This window comes from Coenobita brevimanus, chromosome 66 (genome assembly GCF_032717465.1).
Source record: "Coenobita brevimanus isolate Jiangsu-jjx chromosome 66, ASM3271746v2, whole genome shotgun sequence".
Classification (NCBI taxonomy): domain Eukaryota; kingdom Metazoa; phylum Arthropoda; class Malacostraca; order Decapoda; family Coenobitidae; genus Coenobita; species Coenobita brevimanus.
The window spans coordinates 39777188-39800036 of NC_137019.1; positions in this window are offsets into that span (position 1 = coordinate 39777188).

The following is a 22849-nucleotide window of genomic DNA, read 5'->3' on the forward strand; positions in this document are numbered from 1 at the left end:
TAAGGCGAGGCAGGGGTGTTGGTGGTAGCAGGTAGGCAGGGGTGTTGGTGTAGCAGGTAGGCAGGGCAGGCTTGGGGAAAGGTAGGGTGGTGTAGCGTTATGATCTGTCCCCCTGTCCGCTCCCTACGGCGCATGCGTGGGGGTTGCCAGAGGCCGCCACAAATATGCCATTTGTCCTCTGATCTCTGTAGGAGTAACATGATCGGAGCCTCTCGCCCTTTGTTTACAAACGGCAAATGGTCATTCCGGCGTCTCATATCATTCGTCTCAAAGCTTTCTCGGGTAGTTTCCGCCCTTAAATTAAATTAGGTTAGGCGGAAAGCGGTAAAAATTCGAATTTCTAAGGTATGAATGAGTTAGGTTGGGTAAACATAGTTATAATTAATCATCTGGGGACGAATGTTCTCCTGCTGATGCATCACACATATGATATATATTCATTTATGTCTATTTTCTGTTCCCCTGATATGCATTTATATAGCATAATCATGTCTCCTCCTCCTCTCCTGCAGCGTTGGTAAATTCAATGTTTCCAGTCTTTCTCAGTAAATTAAATCCCTTAAGCTTGGTACCCATCTTGTAGTGGCCCGTTGTACTTTTTCAATCTTATCTGTGTTTTTTTAGATGAGGATTCCAGACTACTGTGATGCATACTCCAGAGTTGGTCTGATGAATATCTTCCTCAGCATATCTTCATTTATATATGTGAATGCTATTCTCATATTAGCAAGCAATGTATACATGTTTCGTACCTTCTCACTGATGTGATCATCAGGAGATAGTCTGTTACTGATAATTACTCCTAGGTCCTTCTCCTTTTCTGATATGTGTAGGGTTGATCTTCCTAACTTATAATACCAATCTGGTCTTTTCTCACTGTTACCAAATTTTATTACATGACACTTATCCACATTAAATTCCATTTGCCATTTATTGCTCCATTCATGAAGCTTGTTCAATTCCTCTTGCAGCTCTTTGCAAGAATCTATGTTAGTAATTTTCTTTTGAATTTTTGCATCGTCTGCAAACATATTTAGATAGCTTCCATTTCCAATATTACTATCTATGCCATTTATATATACTAAAAACATAATATACTAAAAACATAACAGCCCTGTGAAACTCCGCTGGTCACTTCCCTCCATGATGAGTAATTTCCCCTTAATATTGTTCTCATTTCCCTTTTTCTGAGAAAATCCTGCATCCAACAGTGGAGATTGCTTTGGATACCTCCTTGATGGTACAGCTTCCATAAAAGTCTTTGATGCGGTACTCTGTCAAAAGCTTTCTTAAAATCTAAATAAATACTGTCCACCCATCCTTCTCTTTTCTGTAATGTTTCTCTAACTTTGTCATAATAGCTTAGAAGATTAGTAACACATGCTTTTTCCCTTCCTAAAACCGAACTGCCTCTCTTTTATCATACCATGTTCTAGATGTTTTACCCAAACTTCCCTTATCAGCTTTTCTAGTATCTTACAACACTGGTCAGTGATACTGGTCTGTAGCTGAGTAGTTACTGTGTTCTCATTGTGTTAAATTTGACTAGTGTACAGGTATTTGTAGACCTCACAGGTGGTTAAGAGGGATGAGTAAAGGACTCATGAATGGAATGGTTTTGAAATGGAATAATTAAAAAAAAAAAAAAAAAGCGAGCACCAAGCCACTCAATGACTAAGTTTCCCCCTGGGGAGGGGGGGGATAGAATACCTCCTCAGTATCCCTGCTTGTCGTAAAAACCGTCTAAAAGGGGCACTTTAATCTTCATCCTTCCTCTTTTCCCCCTCTGCTTCTTGTACTTTATCTGTCCCACCTCTCTGCCTTATATTTTCACTTTAATACCCACCAAACCCTCTTCCATTATAGTGCCATGTAGTCATTGTTTTAGCTTGGTACTGGCGCTTATTATTCACCTCCTCTTGTACTTCATGTGTCTTATCTCTCAGCCTTATATTTTCACTTTAACAACCACCCAACCCCCTTCCACCTCAGTGCCATATTTTTATTGGCTTGGTGCTAACTTTTTTTTTTTTTTTTTATTACTGTATTCAATGCATTTCCACTGATTGTACAGTATATAAATATATCCTGTGCTACTGGACACGACAGGGTTTATGTTACTGCACATGTGTGCAGATTTAAATAAACGATTGGTATTAAAATATGCCAATCAGTGATGTGTAGTAATGTACCCAATGTGCTGAATAACCTAACTTAGGATTTTTTTTTTTTTTAATTTCCCATAACAACTAGTATCTGAAGTGATCTCAGTAACGTAACTGATAAGGGTCCTAACTTTATCATTATCCATTGAGTCAGTAGAAGTGCTGTAACAGTGTGAACAGCAAACTTCACTAAGCATACCCTACTGGAGTGCATACTGTTTTCATAGTGTTTGGAGTTAAAAGTACTTTTCCATAAATGAAATTTAGAGGCTAATTTTTATTTCACATTGCCTGAACTTGAACTATACTGGACTAGCCTAACACTCTTATATGAGATTTCTCAAAACTAAAGGGAGATGGAAGATTTCTCCAAACTAAAGGGATTGGATTGGATAATTGGAAAAAAAAGGAAAAGGAAAAGCTAGCACCAAGCCACTTATTGACTCTATGGCATTTAAAAGGGGTTGGGTGGGTATTAAAGTGAATATATAACGCAGAGAGGAAGCTATCTAAATATGTTTGCAGACGATGCAAAAATTCAAAAGAAAATTACTAACATAGATTCTTGCAAAGAGCTGCAAGAGGAATTGAACAAGCTTCATGAATGGAGCAATAAATGGCAAATGGAATTTAATGTGGATAAGTGTCATGTAATAAAATTTGGTAACAGTGAGAAAAGACCAGATTGGTATTATAAGTTAGGAAGATCAACCCTACACATATCAGAAAAGGAGAAGGACCTAGGAGTAATTATCAGTAACAGACTATCTCCTGATGATCACATCAGTGAGAAGGTACGAAACATGTATACATTGCTTGCTAATATGAGAATAGCATTCACATATATAAATGAAGATATGCTGAGGAAGATATTCATCAGACCAACTCTGGAGTATGCATCACAGTAGTCTGGAATCCTCATCTAAAAAAACACAGATAAGATTGAAAAAGTACAACGGGCCACTACAAGATGGGTACCAAGCTTAAGGGATTTAATTTACTGAGAAAGACTGGAAACATTGAATTTACCAACGCTGCAGGAGAGGAGGAGGAGACATGATTATGCTATATAAATGCATATCAGGGGAACAGAAAATAGACATAAATGAATATATATCATATGTGTGATGCATCAGCAGGAGAACATTGCAAAATACAGCATAAAGAGAGAGTTGATAAAGACGTAAGGAAATTCAGTTTCCCTAATAGGACAATTGATCAGTGGAATGCACAACCGAATGAGGTAGTGTGTGCCAAAACTATTTATAATTTCAAGGATATGTATGATAAAAATGGTTTAATACACGGGACAATTCTAGCTTGACTCATTCCTGTAAAGATTCAAAGCTAAGGCAATCCTCACGCCTAACAGATTAGATAATTCGTCCCCAGATGATTAATTATAACTATGTTTATCCAACCTAACTCATTCATACCTTAGAAATTCGAATTTTTACTGCTTTCCGCCTAACCTGATTTAATTTAAGGGCGGAAACTACCCGAGAAAGCTTTGAGACGAATGATAAGAGAAGCCGGAATGACCATTTGCCGTTTGTAAACAAAGGGCGAGAGGCTCCGATCATGTTACCCCTACAGAGATCAGAGGACAAATGGCATATTTGTGGCGGCCTCTGGCAACCCCCACGCATGCGCCGTAGGGGGCGGACAGGGGGACAGACCATAACGCTACACCGGTGTAGCGTTATGATCTGTCCCCCTGTCCGCCCCCTACGGCGCATGCGCGGGGGTTGCCAGAAGCCGCCACAAATATGCCATTTGTCCTCTGATCTCTGTAGGGGTAACATGATCGGAGCCTCTCGCCCTTTGTTTACAAACGGCAAATGGTCATTCCGGCTTCTCTTATCATTCGTCTCAAAGCTTTCTCGGGTAGTTTCCGCCCTTAAATTAAATTAGATTAGGCGGAAAGCAGTAAAAATTTGAATTTCTAAGGTATGAAAGAGTTAGGTTGGATAAACATAGATTTAATTAATCATCTGGGGACGAGTTATCTAATCTGTTAGGCGTGAGGATTGCCGTAGCTTTGTATCTTTACAGGAATGAGTCAAGCTCGTACTGTCCCGTGTATTAAACCATTTTTATCATACATATCCTTGAAATTATAAATAGTTTTGGCACACACTACCTCATTCGGTTGTGCATTCCACAGATCAATTGTCTTATTAGGGAAACTGAATTTCCATACATCTCTATCACCTCTCCTTTTATGCTGTATTTTGCAATGTTCTCTTGCTGATGCTTCACACATATGATATATATTCATTTATGTCTATTTTCTGTTCCCCTGATATGCACTTATATAGCATAATCATGTCTCCTCCTCCTCTCCTGCAGCGTTGGTAAATTCAATCTTTCCAGTCTTTCTCAGTAACTTAAATCCCTTAAGCTTGGTCCCCATCTTGTAGTGGCCCGTTGTACTTTTTCAATCTTATCTGTATTTTTTGAGATGAGGATTCCAGACTACTGTGATGCATACTCCAGAGTTGGTCTGATGAATATCTTCCTCAGCATGTCTTCATTTATATATGTGAATGCTATTCTCATATTAGCAAGCAATGTATACATGTTTCGTACCTTCTCACTGATGTGATCATCAGGAGATAGTCTGTTACTGATAATTACTCCTAGGTCCTTCTCCTTTTATGATATGTGTAGGGTTGATCTTCTTGACTTATAATATCAATCTGGTCTTTTCTTACTTTTACCAAATTTTATTACATGACACTTATCCACATTAAATTCCATTTGCCATTTATTGCTCCATTCATGAAGCTTGTTCAATTCCTCTTGCAGCTCTTTGCAAGAATCTATGTTAGTAATTTTCTTTTGAATTTTTGCATCATCTGCAAACATATTTAGATAACTTCCTCTCTGCGTTATATATTCACTTTAATACCCACCCAACTCCTTTTAAATGCCATAGAGTCAATAAGTGGCTTGATGCTAGCTTTTCCTTCTCCTTTTTTTTCCAGTTATCTAATTCAGTCCCTTTAGTTTTGAGAAATCTTACATCTCCCTTTAGTTTTGAGAAATCTCACATAAGAGTGTTAGGCTAGTCCAGTATAGTTCAAGTTCAGTCAATGTGAAATAAAAATTAGCCTCTAAATTTCGTTTATGGAAACGTACTTTTAACTCCAAATACTATGAAAACAGTCTGCACTCCAGTAGGGTATGCTTAGTGAAGTTTGCTGTTCACACTGTTACAGCACTGCTACTGATTCAATGGATAATGATAAAGTACAAACCCTTATCAGTTACGTTACTGAGATCACTTCAGATACTAGTTGTTATGGGAAATGAAAAAAAAAAAATCCTAAGTTAGGTTATTCAGCACATTGGGTACATTACAACACATCACTGATTGGCATATTTTAATACCAATCGTTTATTTAAATCTGCACACATGTGCAGTAACATAAACCCTGTCGTGTCCAGTAGCACAGGACATATTTATATACAGTACTATCAGTGGAAATGCACAGAATACAGTAATAAAAAAAAAAAAAAAAGCAAAAGTTAGCACCAAGCCAATGAAAATATGGCACTGAGGTGGAAGGGGGTTGGGTGGTTATTAAAGTGAATATATATGGCTGAGAGATAAGACACATGAAGTACAAGAGGAGGTGCATAATAAGCGCCAGTACCAAGCTAAAACAATGACTACATGGCACTATAATGGAAGAGGGTTTGGTGGGTATTAAAGTGAAAATGTAAGGCAGAGAGGTAAGACATATAAAGTACAGGAGCAGAGTGGGAAGAGGGGAAGGATGGAGATTAAAGTGCCCTTTTTGCGACAAGCATGGATACTGAGGAAGTATTCTGTCCCCCCTCCCCAGAAGGGTACTATCAATGGAAACTAAGCCAGCTCCCAATCACGGTTATCTCTCGAATCCTTTCCCTTCGGGGAGGGGGATAGAATACTTCCTCAGTGTCCCTGCTTGTCGTAAAAGCCCACTAAAAATCCTTCCCCTTTTCCCCCTCTGCTTTTTATACTTTATCTGTTCCACCTTCTCTGCCATATATTTTCAATATCCACCCAAGTTAGTGCCATATAACTTAGTCATTGAATGGAATGGATTATTAAAAAAAGAAAAAAAGAAAAGAAAAGAAAGGAAAGTGAGCACCAAGCCACTCAATGACTATATGGCACTACAATAGGAGTTGGGTGGGTATTAAAGTGAAAATATAAGGCAGAGAGGTGGGACAGATAAAGTACAAGAAGCAGAGAGGGAAAAGAGGAAGGATGCAGATTAAAGTGCCCCTTTTAGATGGTTTTTACGACAAGCAGGGATACTGAGGAGGTATTCTATCCCCCTCCCAGGGGGAAACTTAGTCATTGTGTGAATTGGCGCTAGCTGTTTTTTTTTAATTTTTAATTATTCCATTCCATTCATGAGTCCTTTACTAATCCCTCTTAACCACCTGTGAGGTCTACAAATACCTGTACACTAGTCAAATTTAACACAATGAGAACTACTCAGCTACAGACCAGTATCACTGACCAGTGTTGTAAGATACTAGAAAAAGCTGATAAGGGAAGTTTGGGTAAAACATCTAGAACATGGTATGATAAAAGAGGCAGTTCGGTTTTAGGAAGGGAAAATCATGTGTTACTAATCTTCTAAGCAATTATGACAAAGTTAGAGAAACATTACAGAAAAGAGAAGGATGGGTGGACAGTATCTATTTAGATTTTAAGAAAGCATTTGACAGAGTACCGCACCAAAGACTTTTATGGAAGCTGTACTATCAAGGAGGTATCCAAGGGAATCTCCACTGTTGGATGCAGGATTATCTCAGAAAAAGGGAAATGAGAACAATATTAAGGGGAAATTACTCATCATGGAGGGAAGTGACCAGCGGAGTTCCACAGGGCTCAGTTGTGTTTTTAGTATATTATGTTTTTAGTATATATAAATGGCATAGATAGTAAAATTGGAAACGGAAGCTATCTAAATATGTTTGCAGATGATGCAAAAATTCAAAAGAAAATTACTAACATAGATTCTTGCAAAGAGCTGCAAGAGGAATTGAACAAGCTTCATGAATGGAGCAATAAATGGCAAATGGAATTTAATGTGGATAAGTGTCATGTAATAAAATTTGGTAAAAGTAAGAAAAGACCAGATTGATATTATAAGTCAAGAAGATCAACCCTACACATATCATAAAAGGAGAAGGACCTAGGAGTAATTATCAGTAACAGACTATCTCCTGATGATCACATCAGTGAGAAGGTACGAAACATGTATACATTGCTTGCTAATATGAGAATAGCATTCACATATATAAATGAAGATATGTTGAGGAAGATATTCATCAGACCAACTCTGGAGTATGCATCACAGTAGTCTGGAATCCTCATCTCAAAAAATACAGATAAGATTGAAAAAGTACAACGGGCCACTACAAGATGGGGACCAAGCTTAAGGGATTTAAGTTACTGAGAAAGACTGGAAAGATTGAATTTACCAACGCTGCAGGAGAGGAGGAGACATGATTATGCTATATAAGTGCATATCAGGGGAACAGAAAATAGACATAAATGAATATATATCATATGTGTGAAGCATCAGCAAGAGAACATTGCAAAATATAGCATAAAAGGAGAGGTGATAAAGATGTATGGAAATTCTGTTTCCATAATAGGACAATTGATCTGTGGAATGCACAACTGAATGAGGTAGTGTGTGCCAGAACTATTTATAATTTCAAGGATATGTATGATAAAAATGGTTTAATACACGGGACAGTACGAGCTTGACTCATTCCTGTAAAGATACAAAGCTAAGGCAATCCTCACGCCTAACAGAGTAGATAACTCGTCCCCAGATGATTAATTATATCTATGTTTATCCAACCTAACTCATTCATACCTTAGAAATTCGAATTTTTACTGCTTTCCGCCTAATCTAATTTAATTTAAGGGCGGAAACTACCCGAGAAAGCTTTGAGACGAATGATAAGAGAAGCCGGAATGACCATTTGCCGTTTGTAAACAAAGGGCGAGAGGCTCCGATCATGTTACCCCTACAGAGATCAGAGGACAAATGGCATATTTGTGGCGGCTTCTGGCAATCCCCGCGCATGCGCCGTAGGGGGCGGACAGGGGGACAGATCATAACGCTACACCGGAACAGGGCGCAGCGCAGGACCAGGACCGACTGACCCCGTGACTGGCCTCCACGACGACCGTGACTACAACAGTGACGTCGCTAATGATGCCACAGGAAGAGTTAAGCTCCTTCGGGAGATGCTGTGTTTGGGGTTCACAGTTTTCAAAACGTCCCCCTTCTGTGAAATCACCAGCCATGTCTCGTTAGTCGCCAGGGTCGTATAAAGTCCTCACAAAGACTTTATGCCATTTTTTGCAAAAATGTACTCTCTTGTTTCTGATAATGATGATACGTAATAATAATCACAACAAATTGTGTTCTAGGTTAATGAATTTCTGAAGTAGGGTAAATAGTGATATTACCTAACGCAGAAAAAATAAATGCAGTGTGATGTAATGTGTGTGTGTGTGTGTGTGTGTGTGTGTGTGTGTGTGTGTGTGTTTTATAAGTCTCATCAGTACTTTGGTGTTTGTGTGTGTTTTATTAGTCCCATCTGTACTTTTTATAATTATTTTCTGTCTAATACCAAGCTATTATTTTCAGCTTTAATAAGAGGCCTTTGGGATAAATGAATCAGTAGTCTCATCAGTAGGCTGATGTCTTTATTCCTGCTTCCCAAAACGTTTTTATTTAGCTCAAGAAAAACATTTACTGAAGGGTTTACAGACAATACCCCTTGACCCTTTCATGTGCTACTAATCTACTCGTAAAGAAACTCTCGTGGAGAAGTAGTTAGAGATAACTGACCGTATTTTAAAACGAGTCTAATCATATTTTCTGACATGCAGTCTTCTAAACAATTATTATCGCATTTTGTGTGTGTGTGTGTGTGTGTGTGTGTGTTTTATTCTAATCATTCCACCTCTTTAAGTGTTGTCTGGTATATTCTTTTTACTTTGATGTGGCCCAAAATCACTCTCTTTCTATCTCGAATGGTGTTGTACTAATAGAGTAACACTTCAATCTGAACATGATCACAAAAATTTGCTATAGATGAATGCAGAGCCGTAGCATTAATTTCTATCACTGAGCTACGCAAAGTAAACTGCAAAGGGACGAAAGTTTGGGGCAAATTAAGATGAAAACAGTATAGCTGTAGGAGTGAAGATATCATCATCATCATCATCGTTATCATCGTTATCATCATCAGCTCTTTTCCCACCCCAAGGTGAGGCGAGGAAGGGTTCTGAGAGCCAAAAATAAACTGGTAGAATGAGATACTAACCAAATTTTGCCCAGCTGCATGAGCCACACTCCCGCTCACTCACCATTCAAGCCCCCGGAATACTGGCCCCACCCGATAGATCATATAACTTATTTCGCAGGTAGCTTCACACTCACTCATCTGTCAGAGTCAGCCCGACGCCTGTCAAGTAAAAAATAGGAGAATATATAAGTATGAATAAAATGTTTACTAAAGTTCAGCAAAGTTTATCAGTAACGTTTAGTATCCATTAAACTTACAATGTTGTAGTTTTTGTTGTGACCACACTGCTTATGTAAAACGTGTTCATGTTTTGACTTGCCATACAAGATGTCCAAGACTTATTGATTCTGTTTTTTAATTTTTTTTTCTAAAGATGACTACATTCCGACTACATTAACAGGTGGACAACTTAAACGAGCATAAAGTTTATCAGAAATATTACTATGAGTTAATCTAATTTCAGATTATTATATCGTTCAGTTACTTTTGTATGAGAGATATCTATCTAGTTATTATGTGTTCATAACGATTTTTATAACTTTGTGATCTTTCTACAACAATTCGTCCTCAGCATGATGAACTTTTTTGAACTACCAAAACAATAGCAGTCATAGTTCTTGGGGTGGAAAGGAGGAGGAGGAAGGTATCCAGTCGTGTCCTAAAATGCCGGACCATTCTTGTTTCCTTGTTTGGGACTCGACTAAGATTGGCTGATATTTTGGACTGAGGATGATCACGAAAAAAAAAAAAAAAAAAAATCTAGCGTCACTGCCCACATTTCATGATAAAAAAAAAAAAAAAAAAGAATTACTGAGCACAAAGTTGCGTTAATCTTAGCGTATGACAATTCCATTATTTATGATAATTCATCGCTTGGATATGGTATATCAGTGCCATGCTTTTCCTCTTAGTGTCTTGATTGGTGTCAAACAGGTAATCCAAAATACACACTATTAGATTTGGTTGACACCCATGTAGCAGTATTATCAGTCAATACAGTATATATCTATATCTGTATCTGTCTGTCTTTCTATATCTATCTACCTGTCTATCTGTCTATCCATCTATCTATCTATCTGTCTATCTATCTATCTATTTATCTCTCTCTCTCTCTCTCTCTCTCTCTCTATATATATATATATATATATATATATATATATATATATATATATATATATATATATATATATATACGGGTTTATATTCTCCTAAATCCGAAATTGACATATTTTGATAATTAATAAAATAATCGGACTCCTAGCGTCAGGCAAGAAGCACCATACGAGACTACCAAAGAAATGAGCAGACATGGCACCACAAAGACGACGGCCATTTGTAAAGAAAGGGAAATGAGGAATGGGAAGAACAAACCCAGGACAAACATAACAGTAACAACCGAAGGCAACTCGTCTGCACTATAGGCTGGTAACGGGGGAGTGGAATAGGAAGATGAAGAGTAATTTACTGGTTTACGGTATTACAGAAAACTGTTTCTGTAACTTTATATCACTGGGAGAATAATACGCCACTAATGTAACGCTTTATCTGTCTGGAGGCTGGGAGGGTCATAAGGGATGAAAAGGAGTGGCTTAGGAGTAGTGTGTGTTGGGGAACAGTGTCCAAATCAGCAGTGCAATTGAATGACTGACATTGTGCAGTAGGTCTGGTCAGTGTGAAGGTGACATAGTAAACCATGTATAAGTATGTGGGGAGAGGAGGTGACTTACCGTTGGTGCGAACGGTTACAATAGAGAAAACGATGTGAAGTAATGGAAGGAGTGACGAAAGAATGAGAAACTGTAAAAGAGGCGAGAAGGATTGGGTGTGGGGGACATGGAAATAAGGTGCGGTAACAGAGGTAGGTTAGATTAATAGGGAAGTAACGGACTAAGTGATATGATATAGAAAATTGTACCTTTCTGTCTATGTATTTATGTATATATGTCTGTATGTATGTATATACCTACATACATTATATATATACTGTGCGTATGAGTATACACACACACACACACACACACACACACACACACACATATATATATATATATATATATATATATATATATATATATATATATATATATATATATACACACAAATATACATACATACACACATGTACACATATATACAGTATATAAATTATCTACTTCTATCTATCCATCTACCTATCTGCCTGTCAATACTGACAATCGGCATCATTTACAAAGAATTAATGGACCACAAACACGTAGCTGCAGACTCACGGAGACATTCGAGATCAATTTGCCATGTTTGTGTTTTTGAAGTGTGTCAGATGTGTTCTTCAGAGTCCCTCTAATGTCAGAGGTCTCACCAGCTGAATAAACTTATCTGGAGATAGTAGGTAAAAAAAAAAAAAAATGAGAGCAGCGTTCATCTCATAATGTAAATCGCTGTAGGAAGGCTTGTAGGGAAGAGAGAATTTGGTCTACTACCAAGATCAAAAACTTGTGCAACTCCGGTTACGTGAAAAAAAACAATGAATAAAAATACAAGCCTGTTAGGAAACTTATTCTCCATGAATTGTCTGCATAAAAGTAAACACAGACCGGTGTAAAAATAAGTACATAACTGGAAAGCGTATGGACTAAATTTTTACGTCCGTGTCTTTTCACGTGTTTGATGTAAGCTATCAGATACTAAAACTATGAAAATGTTGGTGTCAGTGGGCGGCGACGTCTGTTAAAAATGAGAATGAGAGTGAAATGAGAAGGATATTGACTCGGTGTGAAGAGCTGGTGGATGAAGACTAGAAGTGGTGGAAGAATTTTAAGCCACAAACAAATCGACTCCATGTCGCCCTGTCCCCTGCCATTTCGCTGCCTTCCCCCCAGCTCACACATTGAAATAATATGTATCATGTATAACCTGACCCTTTTTCACTCCCATCCTTATTCAAGATCCCCTTCATTAGTCATTAGTCATCATTTTATTATTCTTCATATATTTAACCTAACAAGTGCTCCTTTGGGATTCTATCCCTCCCCCCGGCTTAAAAAGAAAAATCAAAACATTGATTTGTTCCAGTCTCATTTTTCGTCTTACAGAATGAAAGAGTACATCAAACTGGGTGCAGAAGTGCAAATTTCAAAGCTTTCACCTTGGTTGGGTCGTAGTGAATTTTAGAATTAACGCGAAACTGCGTTATGAGAAATGGGGCATGTTCTGCTCGAGGAGTGTGTATGCGGTGTAGGGGAGGCTTACGCTAAGTGAACTGGAGTGGACTCCTAATCAAGTGGCAAATTTAAATTTAGTCCCGTAAAAAAAGTAAGAAAAAGAAACATGAAACGAAACGAAAAAAAAAAAAAAAAGTGGTAACGAAGCCAGAGCATGAGTTGGGTGGTAGACTGTCCCTCCCGCTCCGCCAAGCACGGGAGGGACGCCATGCAGATTACTGTATATTCTTGTTACTGTCAGACGTTTACATGTTGTCATGGTCAGATGTCTCCCTCATATACAGTACACTTTCACTTCAAGGGCAGTATCTAAAGGTGAATAATGTAGCTCGGAGACAGCAAAAATAAGTTAAGAACAGACGACTTCTACTCAACTCACTCTGGCAACGCTTGCAAAGTAGAGACTGTTTCGTACAACTACCAGCTGAAGAATGGCTGCAGCTCCTGTCATGTGCAAAATATGATAAAGCAAAAGTAAAATATAATTAAATAATAAAATATATAATGCATAAAATGATTCACTTAGTGGTCACGAACCCGGAGACTGAGTTATGTGGTAGTTCACCCTTCCCGCCCTGCCATGGGAGTTACAAAACACTAGGATGGAAAATTGCGATGTGTGGGCATTAACCTTTTCGTTGCAGAATATTGACTTAGTATCGAATTTCTGCCATTGTCAGACGTTTACACTAGAGAAATCTGCGGATTCAAAAATTAACATGGCTCTCAAGATTAATGTTTTGGCCGAAATGAAAAAACTTCGTGTTTATTTCAGTCAAATATCACATGAAGATGAAAGAGACACAGTCCACTGCTTTTGGTAAAGATCCATCACCTCGATACACCGTTATTTTATATCATCCGACCCATAAAAAACCAAAGCAGACTGCCTCAATAATATGTCTACTCTTCCTCCACACAACACAGAAGCACATGCCCGGTAAGTTACAAAAAACACACAGCCATCACAGGCATTCAATACCTCTCCCCAAACTGCTGTACATCTTTCCTGAACCACCACCAGACATCCACCCCTCAGATCCTATCCTACCCAGAGAGACACCAGGGCACTTAGCCTACGATGTGGCCCTCACCCTTCCCTGCTACACCACCAACCCAACATATAACTCACAAACAATCCACTGTGCCACCACACCACACCACACCACACTAACCCCATGCACCTCACTGTTACAACACAGACACTTTCAATATAAACTAGACAAGAGTAGTGGCCGGTTACATGTTGTCCACTGGTTTCATGTCAAGATGAGTCCATTCCAACGACTACGTATTTCTGTAGACTTCCAGCTGGACGGGTTCAATGTAATGTACTCATCAGTACTTCCACATACAGAGATTCATCTTAAGTTGTATAAAATCGGGTGTTGGTAGTGAGATTAAACTTGAAAAACGCTATCTAGTTCAATGAATTAATATCGTAGAGCAAGTAAAAAACAAAAATAAAAAGTTGTGCTACACGGCCTCGAGCCTGGGTATCTGGCTTTGCTGGGTGGGTGGGTGTGACACGGCATCCTTTCCCCGCCAGCCAGATATTGGTGAGTAGTGAGTATTTGCTGGAAATTATTCACTCGCGGGGGAGATCATTGGTTGTCCAAGGGGTAGTTTTTACATGCTTCTCCCTTTCTCCCACCAAAGATCCCTCCTGTACTAAATAATTATGGCCGTAGCAGTAATAGAATATGGTCATCGGATTGTTGTTCACTATATTTCTGGTTGAAATAATAGTTTTTTCCTTTTCAGCTCCAACAAGTAAATATGATTCTTTGTAGCTCCATATCATTTTATTCAGCTTTGGAGAGACTTTTTGGTTTGAACTGGTTACGTACAGCCTTCATTATTATCATCACTATATTCCTTGAACTCTGAAACGACTTAAAAATACTGTCGCTTCGTATCTGTAACCGAGTTGCAGCTAAAAACTTCCGCATAAATAAGATGCTAGTCATGAAGAAGTGCTATGGGAAGGAGGTAAGGCCGTAACACTGTCTTTCGGTCACTGAGGTACAGTACAGTACGTGGCTTCAGTTGATGAAGGACGAAACTCTTGGTGAAATTAAGACCAAAAAACTCTAATAGTCGTACTTCCCACGTTAGAAAAAATCTTCAAGTGGAAGCAGGAAATACTGAGATAAACATCATTGAAAGAAAAAGGTTTACCTTTCCACTTCGATGTTGTATTTTTCATTTATCTTGCTGCCTTCAGATGCTTTCATTTAAAACAGAGATATTTGTCTAACAAGAAGAGGTTAGCTAAGGCCGTCATTTACCCCTTCACTATAAGAAACAGGTCGGAAGGCCAATAAAACCATTTGGTGGTGGCAGGATGCAGATGAAAAAATACGTCATCGGATTGAGGAAAGGATGCTGCAGACAAAGCAGTAAAAGAAGGAAAACATTGGAAACAAAGGAAACGAAGTCATCCAGAGTCCAGCCTGTTTATTAGCCTTGCTGGGGGTTCTGCCAAACACCGCGACCCTTCCCACCCCTCAAGTTATGGCTGTGTTTTGAATATTTGTGCAGTTTTTTTTTTTTTTTACCAAAAACTGTTGGTACATTACGTAAATGGCGAGAAAGGACATGGAAAAAGTAATATAATATATAAGCCAGTCATAATAGAAAGCTGATTGGCGCTCCGCAATGCTACATTGCCAGGGTTTTTATTTCTTTTCATTCTTCTGTGCGAAAGTTTATCACCTGAGGGTATAACTTATCCAAGTCTTATGTACTGTACCTTACCTCTTCGCTACGATGGGTCACCCATAAGTAAAAAAAAAAAAATTAACTGAAAGTACAGTGGCTGTTATTAAATATTAAATCTTTGAACAGGAGAGGTTAACCACTTTCTCAACAATGACGTCACTGTCATTCCTTATTTCGTACATTCTTTTCCCACCTAATGAATTTGTTAAGTCTGGCAGAGCGTATCTGTAGTGAAAAAGATAATGGAGGCTGTATATAACTCCTCTAGCTTGATGTCTCTACTCATCTGAAGAAAATCGTATTTAAGTAGCAAGACTGAATTTGGAAAACACGTCACTGGACTGAAAAAATTAATACAGATTATGTCTGAATTTGGAAAACACGTCACTGGACTGAAAAAATTAATACAGATTATGTCTTACACCTCTCCCCTGTCTAAAAATGTTTATAAGTGGATGTATGTAAGTATGTATGTATATCATATCACTATATATCTGTTATCTATCTGTTTATATAGGCATCTATCTGTTTATCAACACCTACATTCATATACAGTATATGAACTTATCATAGTGTGCTTGCACACACCTGCCATGGCCCAACCGATAGTAATTGCAGGTAACGATGATACGTATTCCAGGTAACACTGGAGACTCTCTACCATCTGTTCTTCAATCTTTTATTTTGCATTACACTTCTGTTTCCTTTACTACGTTTGTGAGGTAAATTTTGCCAGTACTTGAAACATACAAATAACAAATATATATATATATATATATATATATATATATATATATATATATATATATATATATATATATATATATATCAGTGAGCAATATAAAAAAAAATCCTAAAGCAAAAGATGTTTTTCCAATTTCACCTTGAATACGGTCTTATAGTTGGCCCTCTTTAGCTTGACGGAGAATTGCGTTATTTTGCAGCTTACTTCCCGAACCTCAGTGGCAGAATAACATCATGCTCCGGCAAACATATATGCCTGTCTCTAATTCAGATGACATGAGAGTGACAGATGAGGACTGACGTTGTGAGGAAGTGTATTTAAGGCGACGGAACAAGTCTGAGGCTTAATCCAGCATGCACGGGATTTGTATTGTGGGTGAATACAGTTGTAAACACATAGGAGAACCGTACAGAGAAGAGTATTTGTACAGTTGCCATCGTTAAAACAACAGACACTATTTTAAAATCCAGAAATTATATGAATATTTTTATTCATATTTCTCTGCGAAGACGTAAGAAATATACACGTACTCCCTGCGTGTGATACTACAAGATTAAATGGAGGGAAGTTGGGCCCTGCTTGACTGATAAGGAAAGCACCCCAACATTCCCACAGATTACGACACGTCACCGTCGCTTTATAAATCCAGGTCCCTGCTTCATTTCCAGGTGCCATCACACTGGGATAAAAAGACCCTACTAGTGGTCGGCCCGGGTGTCGAACCCGCATCTTCACTCCTACTAACACGATGAGAACCTTCAGTAATCTAGGCCACAGCTGTGACAACATTGTTTACACCAAAGAAGCTCAACAGGTTCTCCGTTAGTTGGCCAGGCGTGCCAGGGTTTTGACTAACAAAATTTTGTTGTCTTTTATACTGTCACTAGAATCACCACAGTATTTGACAATAACATTGGTTATGTTGAACAGCTCATGTTATAATTGTTATGTTCAGTGTTCCATTTGTTTATAACCCTAATCATCTCACCAGTCCATGCAAGGAACACTGTACAACCCAGCCCTCTGTCGGTTTACATGTCTTTTTCATACGAGGTACTTGACGCCCTACACGTACATACGACTAAGTCATGTCAGTCCCCGTCCATTCACAGCAGGCTTACCCACATCCTTTACATCCAGTCAGGCCAAGTCCAGTCCATTCAGGTCAACACGGATTCTTCAAGTTAAGTCCAATCTGAACTAATCAGGACAAATTAGACCCATTCACGTGTCATTTCATGTTTACTTGTGTCATTTTATGTTTACCTGTGTCATTTTAGACACAGTCAGGCCGTTTGAGGCCATTTAGACCATTTCAATCCAATCAGGCCATATTAGTCTATTGAGACCACTTCAGGACCATCACATCCATTACCTCACCGGGCACCACCATCACAGCCCATTCCCTTCAACCACTTCTCGCTCCTTTCATTGTCACGAGGAGAGGCAGAGATGCTGGTGAATGATGGGGCAGGTGGCAATAGTGGTGGGTGATATGACCATGACAACAACAATGACATGCTTACAGGCATACAAGAATAATTTGACTATTGCTATTTGATTGGTGAGTGAACGAGAGAGTAAAATGGGATGATTTGTTGGTAAGGTATCGTGGTTTGTGAAGTACTGTAATGGGTATGGACGTTAATGAGTGAATTTTACAGTTGTTGTTGTAATCCCAGGCTCAATCGTTGTGAAATAAGTCGACCGAAAGATATCGGCGACTTCGCCAGAGGTTTTGTGTTGAATGACTGCTTGACTGCTTGCATTGCCATTGTGTGGTGCAAGTGGTGAGTAAATGTGATGTGGTGTGGTGGGCACCGTTTCAATGTGGACAAAGTGGATTGTTCGTGAGCCGTATCTTGTGTTGGTATTGTAGGAGGAAAGGATGATGGCAGCATTTTAGTCTGGCTAAGTGTACTCGTGTCTCTTCAGATGGGTTATTTTTAAGGGTTAGTTCGTGAAAGATGCTGTTTAGGTTTTGGATGGCTGTAGTGCCTCTCTGTTTGTGAATTGGATTGGTCATGGACCAGTCACAGGTCAGCAAAGTCCCATCTGGACGGTCATAGATCAGTCACAGGTCAGCTAATCCCACCCGCATGGCCAGATGGCCAATGACGGGTCAGCAAGTGTCACTATGGCACCAAAACTTAATACAGCGGAGGGTATGTTTAAGCGTCTAATTCGTCAAGATTTTTATTAATATATCAGAAACTGAGGATTCGAAAAAGCGTTGATAAGTACGTGTACACAGCAGCAATACCGACTGAGATATAGTCATACAAAATTTAATACAACGAAAGTAGTATTAAAGCGCCTAATTCCGCAAGATTTTTATTAATAAAGGTATTCACAAGACTGGGATTCGATCCACAGTCTATAAATTTTCAGTCTCGCACCCCACCCACCATGCCACCTGGCCAGTGTAAACATAGACATTTTTTAACTGTTTATGAACTGTCTATTTACCCTCTTCATTGTCAGTATATTTCTTATCATCGTTACAGAACTAATAAAATCCCAGTGTCTATGTGAGGTGAGATGTGTTAAATGTACTGGACAAGAAATTGATGGTTGTTTTGACTGACGATGTGATGTGATCGCTAACGGCAAGACTTGAAATATCGGATGAAGTTTCATATCATGGGTCCAATGAAAGATATGAGGGGTAACCGTGATTAGAGCTGAGAAACTACAATTTTGCTCACGTTTTAAGAGAAAAATAATCTTTATGGATAGGAACCCCCATCTTGGCTTGCTTGGCCGGTCATTCCTGCCGTCCTGCTAAGGGGGAGGGCAAGGGGTAGGATGGAAATGTCTCAGTATGGAGAGTAAGACAGAAGATAGTTGTAAGAATATCAAAGTATGTGAAGCAGTTGTTGTGGCATTTACGAAAAGTATGATAAGGAACCTGACCGCCGTACCTTTAGTAAACCACTTCACTGCAACGACGGAATTATATTTTCTTCTTCAAACGCTTGTACGCGGCTTGGGAAAAACTTTTCACACTGTCGAGGTCAGATGTTTCTTTCATGACCACTTTACTATGAGACGTCCTCCTTGAGGCGAATAACCTAGGCTAGAGATAAGAAGATTAAATTAACAACGCACGAGAAGATTAAAGTAACAACGCACGTCTTCCTATTAAGTAATTCGGTCTCTGGACGCATGTAAGGTAGAGACTGTTACGTTCAATGCCAGGTTTTAAAAATCGGCGCAATTGCTGTGATGTGATAAAGAATGAATAAATGCATTTTTGCACATAATTCTACAGCATTTCTGTTCATGGGCGTCGATTAGGGTACAATATAGTTTCAGCATCTCACTGGCCATGCAAAAGGGCCGATGCAAATATACAGGAATTTCATAACTATATTTATATATACTAAATTTCAACGTCCTTCTCTTTACACATACATACTGTAATGTCATGGATACCCAACTATGAAAATGTCACTGTTTATGGGCGGCCATGTCTACTAAAGTGAAGATAAGAGTAAACCAGTTCTTGCTGAAAGATATTCTGACTCACGGTGATATGTGCTCCTGAATGGAAAGACGAAGTGGTGAAAGAATTTTAAGACCCTTGGTGCAGTGAAAGAAATGAGAGGTAACTGTGACGAAAAAGTGGAGAAAACACTTTAACTTTCTATATGAGGTAAGAAAAAAAAAAAAAGTGGATACGAACTCGGACCTTGAGTTCCATGGTGGGTTGTCTCTCCCGTCCTGCCGTGTGCGGGAGGGACGCCACGCAGGCTGGTATTCTGGCTTCCTTCAAACGGTTATATTTAGCTTGGCAGAAACTTACTCGAACTGCTGGAGTCAGACGTGTCTTTCATTAACCCCCCTCACTCTAAGAGGTCCCTCTTAAGCTGAAGAAACTTGCCTGCCAGCAGTAAGAATATGTTTTAAGAAGACGTCTTTTAATCAGATAATTTACTCTAGTGATGCTTGTAGGGCATAGGTTACTTCGTCCACTGCCAAGTTGAAAAATGGGTGCAACTGCTATCACGGGCAGAATATATATATATATATATATATATATATATATATATATATATATATATATATATATATATATATATATATATATATATATATATATATATATATATATATATATATATATATATATATATATATATATATTTAATATGTGTAAAAACAACTGGTATAGTGGGTACGGATCCGGAGACTTAGTTGCGTGGCAGGTCACCCCTCCCGCCCTGCCATGGGAGTGACAAAATAAAAGGATGGAAAGCACTGGATGTGGGAATTAATTTCTAGCTGCAAAAAATTAATGTCCAAGTTTCACATGAACCTGAAGTTGCAAAAACAAAAACAACAACAACAACTACTACTGCTACTACTCGTGCTTCTTCGATAGGCTTTCCCTAAGATAAAGAAAATCGTCTGACGGCAGCAGAAATAAGAAAGGCGTCATCATACTGAAGAGGCTAAGGTTACGGCGGTCAGTACTTCATGGTGAACGGACAGTGGGACAAAAGTTTGCTTACTATTGCACTGCGTCTGCTTCACACTTAGGTTATATCAGCCACTTTCCTCCCTGAAGCATCGAATCAAAGAGCATCATCTATGGCCTGAGAAACACATTGCACCTCCCTCAGTTCGGGAATATTAGTCTGCACAGAAAAGAGACAAGCAGCAGATTAAGAAGTGTAGGAGAACTTTTGCTTCCTTCTGTACATTTAACCCCTTCGTTAAGTGCAATAATTTCTAAGTTAAATATAAATTGTTTGATGGCAGCAGGTACCAAAGAATATTAATAATCATAAAATAAAAATAAAGGTCACCGTCCACAGAAGGATAGTAAAAGTTTTCTTATTCGCTACGAGCAGTCTCATCCAAGTACAAAAGAAATAACTGCTTAATAATGAAATAAATGATGAAACTAGAAAGCATGCAGAGAGTGCATACCTCCGGCAATGACATTGCCATTACAAAGGATCCGGATCCGCCCCCAAATTTAATCAAACCTTTCGTGGCCCATGGCCCACCCTTCCACAAAATTACATTGAAATTCATTGAGAACTTTTGGAGACATTGTTTGGGATACTGCGGATCCGGATCTGCCCCAAAATATAATCACGTCTTCCATGGCCCATGGCCCACCCTTCCACAAAATTTCAGGGAAATTTATGGAGAACTTTGGAGATATGGTCTGGACAAACAGACAGACAAACACAGGTGAATACATAACCTGCTCTGACTTCGTTGACAGAGGGAATAAAATCTGTGGCGGAAGTAAAAATGAAATTTAAAAAATAACTAATAAAGAGCTTCAGGTGTCCACAGAATAATGAACGAAACGAACACCTCCTCTCTATTAACACTCTCAGGCTCTTGGCACTCACCGTCAGGTGAATCAAATCGCCCGGTGTTAACTGGAATAGAGTGCTAGAGCTGTCCCTGTCAAGAGAGTGTTAGTGCTGACAGGATCAACACTAAAGCCCTCGTGACTCTGTCTGTCTGTCTGTCTGTCTGTCTCTCTCTCTGTCTCTCTCTCTCTCTCTCTCTCTCTCTCTCTCTCTCTCTCACCTGAGTAAATCTGTCAGTGGGGCAACAGATCAAAGTCCAGTAGTTCTCGTTATGGGTGAGGAGGGCGTGAGTTGGAGAGAGGATAGCCTGTTGGTGCATGGTGACAGGGAGGCGATTCGTTTGTGGCCACCCCTTACTGGATGAAACCGTCTGGCTATAGACAGAGAAATATTGATAGATAAATAGAGATAGGTAGCTAGAAGATAGACAGCTAGTTAAACAGATGCATACATACTTACATAAATACATAAATATCAGTAGGCAGACAGAGACAGACAGACAGAGACAGATTGATTGATAGATAGGCAGACACAGAGAGATAGACAGACAGGCTGACAGAGGGACGGATACTGTAGAAATAAACATACTGTTTTGCTGTTATTTCTACAGACTCTACAGTGAAGTTGTCTATTAAATTTTCACTCGTGCCTATGAAGCTCATGTGTCACATTCGCTTAATCTGCGGTATTAAGTATAAGGAAAAAACGTGGTATTTTAGAAGACACACCTGACTTAAAATGGGGAATACCTGCCTGAGCTGAACGTGGCAGCGAAAGTGTTAAGAAGGTGATAAAAGAAAAAAAAATAGACAAGCCATTCAAGCCGTGATGTTATGAAAAAAATTACTTTTTTAGTAGGTGAAATGTTCCTTCCGTCCTCCTCTGTCTTTTTTTCCTTCATTCTTTCCTTTTCCTTCTGCTTACGGTTGACTTTACATTCCCTCTTCTTTCTTTCATTCATTCTTTCCTCTTCCTTCTGTCAATGGGTGACACTACCCTAAGTGACAAGCCATATGGTTTCCTGTACACCAGGAAACCATTTACTACGCCGGGTGGTAACCATGTAACCAAATTTTATTGGGTATTTAAGGCGCTCCAATCGGATTGAGCCTGTGTAGGTTTGTATCCAAGGAGTGGTTGGGGTTTATTGCTCACATAATGCCGCTCAGAGATGAGCGAGGCTGGTCACTTTCATCTTAAACGTCAGGACCAACTTGCCTAGCCCCGGGCTCCTATGTTCCTCATTGGGCAACACAGGATTGGATGATGGATGGATGGAAAAAAAAAGAAGCTAAGACACCATTTAATTATGGTGTAAAATAAAAAATAGTTATA